The sequence below is a fragment of the Chinchilla lanigera genome, unplaced genomic scaffold, assembly GCF_000276665.1.
Source record: "Chinchilla lanigera isolate Chin_1 unplaced genomic scaffold, ChiLan1.0 scaffold00047, whole genome shotgun sequence".
In the NCBI taxonomy this organism is placed as follows: Eukaryota; Metazoa; Chordata; class Mammalia; order Rodentia; family Chinchillidae; genus Chinchilla; species Chinchilla lanigera.
Genome location: NW_004955448.1, coordinates 11,696,018 through 11,702,017, shown reverse-complemented (window position 1 = coordinate 11,702,017; position 6,000 = coordinate 11,696,018).

Sequence of the window (6,000 nt, the reverse complement as noted above, 5' to 3'; positions counted from 1 at the left end):
CCCGTGTTAGGCTGTTCCTCATCATACAGCATTTTGAAATTCTAGGAGAACAAAGACAAGCCATGTCATCACCTTGAAGATTCTCTTTAAAAAAAGACTTCTCTTATTCTTATTTATACTGGAAATTCTCAAGCCATAGAGCCACAAGGAAAAATAATCAGACACTGGTAATACACCATCATCAACTAGGTTAGAGTAAAAATGAGGTTCTACTAAATAACTTTTCTCCCAGGCAAGTATTCTCCACCCAACGCTTATGAGCTTCAACTTACTCCCAAATATCTGACAGCAAAGAAGCGTGCTACTCTGAACATTTGCAGCTCTGAACACTCCTAATGAAAAAAAAAAAAAAAATGCTTGTTATTTCCTAACACAGAAGTCTTTCTGGATGGCCAAAACTGGAAATTGCTAGACCCCCGCTGCCGTCTGTCTAGGTAAAATAAGGAGCTTCTCTTTTCCTTACTTAATAGCCCCCTCTTTTTTTTTTTTTTTTTTTTGCTAACATCAGTAATAACTCTATAAAAATGGCTTCTTTCATGAAATTCTTCTAAATGAATTCCAATAGAAGGAACTGAACAAACATACACACCCTCTTCTGTCACATTAACTGTTCTCTAAACGACGCTCAGAAATCAGCGATGGCTAGTTTGCGCAGCACTCACTCGAATTTAGCCACTGGATACGAAACAGCAAAGAGTTAGATGCAGGAGCAGCTGTTAGACACCGCAGTGCTTTGAGTTCTTTTTTGAAATAACTACAGATTCCCAGAAAATGTAACAATAAAATGTGCAAGGAGGTTCTGTGTAATCGTTTCTCAGCCTCCTGCAATGCTTAATACTTATATGTAACAGCAAAGGGTCCAAACTGACAGATGTAAACCAATACCTAAAAGAAAAGTAAGGCCGCCCGTTAGAAGCCGCTGGGAACGGTCAGAGCTGGTCTTCTTAGCCATCCCGACCCCACCCCAAGACATGTTCCAGAGCACCGTTACAGCCAGTAAAACCCACAGTGCAAGTAGGAAGAATGTATAGTAATAACCAAAAGTAATTTTCACTCCCATCCAGGATAAGAGCATCGCTGAAAGTCAGGTTTCTGCAAGATCTGTAAGGGTACATCTACTGTCACCTGAACTTTCTCCCCAGCAGGCAACCAAGAAGATGAAGTTGCCTATTTCCATAATCAGAGCAGGAATTCTTCAACAAATGCTCAGTTAAATGAATTCTTATAAGACACAGAGAATATCAGGTAGCTATCGCTGATGAGGCTGCATAACAAACCACCCAAAACTCAGTGCATTAAATACATCACGGGTTTATTAGTTGTTTGGGATGACACTGGGTGACACCGATTCAAAGGCCCCATGCTCAGCCCACTTCTGCAGGCAGTAACCACCCAGGTATGTGCCTATAGTGGTGACGGCAGAGGACAAGGACGTAAGCGCAAATAAACAAGCACATCCGAACTGTTCTTACATCTACCACCAGCCCACTGGCCAAAGCAACACCACACAGCCAAACGCAAAGCAAAGAGACGGAAAATGCACTCCGGTTATGAGGACAGGGCAAGCGTAATGCTGTATATTACTACAGAGGAATCCAGAGTTGTGAATAACGATTCAGTCTACCACACAGAAGAAGACACGCTATCTCCCAAAACAGTTCCTCCATCTGAAAGTACCTGCGCTTACACCATTAGTCCCTATGAATAAATAGGGACTATGAATACATAAAAATAAAAATATTCTCAGGAGAAAAACTGTCCTCTATTAACTACTTATTCCTTATGAATACCACACTATTTCCTGTGAAAAGAGAAACAACACACACAGCTAGAAAATACAGAGAGTGAAGGATTAGAAGAAACCCCAAACACCTGTAATCCCCACACTCGGGGCTACCTAGTGAGTCCAAGGCCAGCCAGAGCTACAAAGCAAGAGAAGGGGATAAGATGCGGAGGAGGAGGACTCCAAATTTTTGCTATGACACAAATTTCCTAGATCAGACTCTACCTAATTCTTGAATTGTTCTTAAATTAGAAAAAGCAAGGCAGTAAAAACGGAATTCAACACTTAGGAGCAGATTTTTTTTTTTTTTTTTGGTTTTTCTCCGGTACCGGGAACCGAACTCACGACCTTGCGCTTGCCAGGCAGGCGCTTTTGCCACTGAGCTAAATCCCCAGCCCGCTAGGAGCAGATTTTATAGACCTTTTTTGAGACAGAGACTGCTACACCCTATTCAGCATCACCAACTCAGAAAACTATCTACTATGTAACATCTCAAAAGATCTCTGCAGCATTCCTCTATGCTGACAGTGAGTGTAGAGAGCACTGATTTAGCCCAGCGTTTGTTAAGCAGCTGGCCATCAACATTATTCTGGTCCAAATGCATGCCCACAGGCAAAACTACCAAACGTATTTTATATCTTTTTGTACTTCTTGAATGTAGATAATTTGTGGTTTTCTGTGAGAAAATAATTTGACATGTTAAACAGTTACGCTAACACATCAGACTTCTGTGATTAAATAAAATTACATACAATTTACCAAAGCATGGAATTAGGTGCAGGTTTTGCTTCTGTAAACAAAATGAAGCCGGACAAAGTAGTATACATCTGTAATCCCAGTGCTAAGGAGATTGAGGCAGGAAGATCTTGAGTTTGAGGTTAGTTTGAGGTACACAGTGAGTTCAAGGACAGACTGGAATATAGCAAGATCTTTTCTCAAAAAAAAAAAAAAAAACCCACAAAATATAATCTTTACTAACATGGAAAATTTTCTCTACAACTTTCATTAATGTCCTCCCCAAAGCTATCAGAATCTGCTCGATTCCTTATGGACAAAAGATTAAAATTACATGCAACTTGTAAGTGTACCCTTTTTGAAAATGTTGGCTCAAATTGGATCATACTGCTAATTATTTGAGAACATATGTATTGCATTCTATTTGTATTACCTTGAAGAAAAACAGAATCTCATTAGAGGGAAAAAATAAATAGACTTAAAAATAGTAATGATAACTCAGGATTATAAAAACTATCCAAGTAGGACAGATGGTAACTGCTACGGAAATTCAACAGATACTCTGAACTAGATCTCCCCTGAATTAAATCTAGAAAATATTAAGGGAACATGCCAAGCAGCAAGACCAGTAAGTAGTCTTTAAAAGGGACAACTCCCATAAACCACAACACATGGTAGGTACAACCTTTCTGGATATGGCTTTCATAAGGTAACCTGAGATTCTTTAATGCTCTGACACAGTAAACTTACTCTATCTTGAGAAAATGAGAAATATGGCCGATTTTTATAGGGAAAGAAAAAATTAAAAAGTGTAAATGCCCAGCTCTAGAGATTGGTTAATTAAACGCTAGCATAACAGTCCATCAATTGTCTACTGCCACAGCAGTGCACACAACCACAAAACCGCAGTGGCATACAAACTTACTGCCCATGTGTCTGGGGTGAGCTACGCAGTTTTGCTTAACTGGCTCACATCTGAGGGTTGGCTGGCTTCAACCAGAGAAAATGGGACAACTCTGCTCTGTGTTAGCTCCTCTGTTCCTCTAAAAGATTCGACCAGACATGTTCTTACAACTACAAGAGGCCCTAGAGGAACCATAGAAGCACTCTTGAGGCCTAGGGTCAGAACTGTCACCTCACCATAATATCCAATGGTCAGAGACAGAAGTAAAAGGGCACTACAAAGTTATACTGGCACCCCCAGGCCTGCTGCTTCTTTAAAATAAAGTTTTACTGGAACACCGCCACTCCCTTTCATTTACTTTACCTATGGCCCTTCTTTCTACACCAAGAGATGAGATGTGCTAGAGACCAATCTGCAAGCCCTTTACTGTTTATCTGATCCTCCCTAATTACAGGAGAACAGGCACAAACACAGGGAAGACCCAGTGGGCGATTTCTATAACCTACCAGTAGAGTATTATTTCATCATTAAATGTTTATTGAGTTTTTAGTGGCTTTGAAAAAGCTTATGGAATGTTAATGAGCAAAAGAAGGAACTGCACATATAGTACAATCTCACCTCCACATAAACATACCTAAGTAAACTGCATATATTCCACGTAAAGGTCATGGCTAGAGATACAGATATTGGCATGTATCTGTTAGTACCTGGCCCTGTGATTTTATTTTTTATGTGTGTTTAAATAAAATTTATTACAGTAAAAGACACACTGACATGATTCCCCCTCATCGCAAAACACCCCATTTCAAACATATTTATGACACTTATTCCTGCCTTTTTAAGATTTTTTTTATTAGTAAATGTTTACAGTATACAATGATTACAATCCTTGTTCATACATACTTTTAAAAGGAAAGCAGAAGCAAGGAAAAAATAAGACACTAATAAAAATCTATTATCTAAAATACACGAGAACTTTAAAAACTCAACAGTAAGAAAAATAATCCAATTTTCAAGTGGCCCAAAGACTTGAACAGACACCTTATAGAAAAAGCTATACAGGTAACAAGTACATGAAAAAAGGTTATTCAGTATAGGTTATTATGGAAATGCATATTAAAATCACAAAAATATACCACCAGCTACCCCTTACTGTGCTGACAAGGATGCAGAATAATTGAAACTCAAACGCTGCTCATGGAAAAAGAACAAGCCATTTTGGAAAACAGCTTGGCATATTTTTATAAAGTTAAATATACACTCATTACAGGATTTAAGAATCACATTGAGTTATTTACTAAAGCAAAACAAAACAAAATAAAACCTGTACAAAAATATTCATAGCAGCTTTAGGACTAATCATCAAAAACTAGAAACAACTGCCCCTCAAAAGTATCACTTAGACAAAGCAAGGAACCAACACCGGACACATACACCGCCTTCAATGAACATCAAGTACACATGCTAAGTGAAAGAAACCAGATTCAAAAAGCTACAGGCTCTGACATCGTTTCTTTCATTTTGGAAGAAGCAAACTTTCAGATCAGAAACCAGATCTGAAACTGCCAGGGGAACCCATAGGGATAGGGCTTATACACAAAGGGGTAATGTACAGCAAGAGGGAAAGTGGGGTAATAACTGTTCTGCATCTTGTGAATACATAGCTGTTAAACTTCAGACCTGTATATCAAAAATTTCACTATCCGTGAATTTTGACAAAAATCAAATGAAAAGTAATGACTGTAAATGACTGAACCTTACTGGATTAAAGCAACAATTTCAGAGTTTACATTAATATGAAAAACAAATGAATAAGCAAATATATGAAAAAGGAAAAGCTCTTCTTTACAGCAGAAAACCAACTAGGAGTTGTTCCAAACAAGGAGGTCTGGAAACATCTGGACTAATTAACAGCACGTAAGATTTTGGCACTTCTTCTGGGACAGAAGAAGCCAAATAAGCGTACTATAAATATGATGAGAAAACTAAGATAAAGTCAAATGGAAGTCTACAAAATAACAGAGTTGGACACTTCAAAAATGTCAACTACATAAAACATACATTCAGGATACAGATTAAAGACTAAAGTGTGTAATCAATGCAATACACAATCTTAGATTTATGTTTTCTGCAAAGAGACAAATGACAAAAACCTCAAAAGGTAAAATAGTGTGAATGGGAAAAGAAACTGCTCAAATAGGAAGGAGCAACTGGGAGGAATGAGGGGAGAGGAAAAAGAAAAAGAGTATCTGTATACACAGGATAGCTAGGATAATTGTATTACTAATATCGGTTGGTTTACTGAAAGGAACTGTTAATGTGTAACTGATCAATCTTACACGCCTATATCTGGTTATCTGAGCAACCATTCTGAAGATAACATTATGTAATAGAACAACCATTGTTAATATTCTATCACCTTGCTTTAAAATTCTGTATCATTTTTATTGTTCTCTATGCTGTTTTAAGTATTTGCCTTTGTTGTTTTTTTCTTTTAAGATGAAAACAAAATTTATATGTATGTACAAGGATAGCTGGGGTAGGTATATTGCTGATGTCTGTGATTTATTGAAAGAAG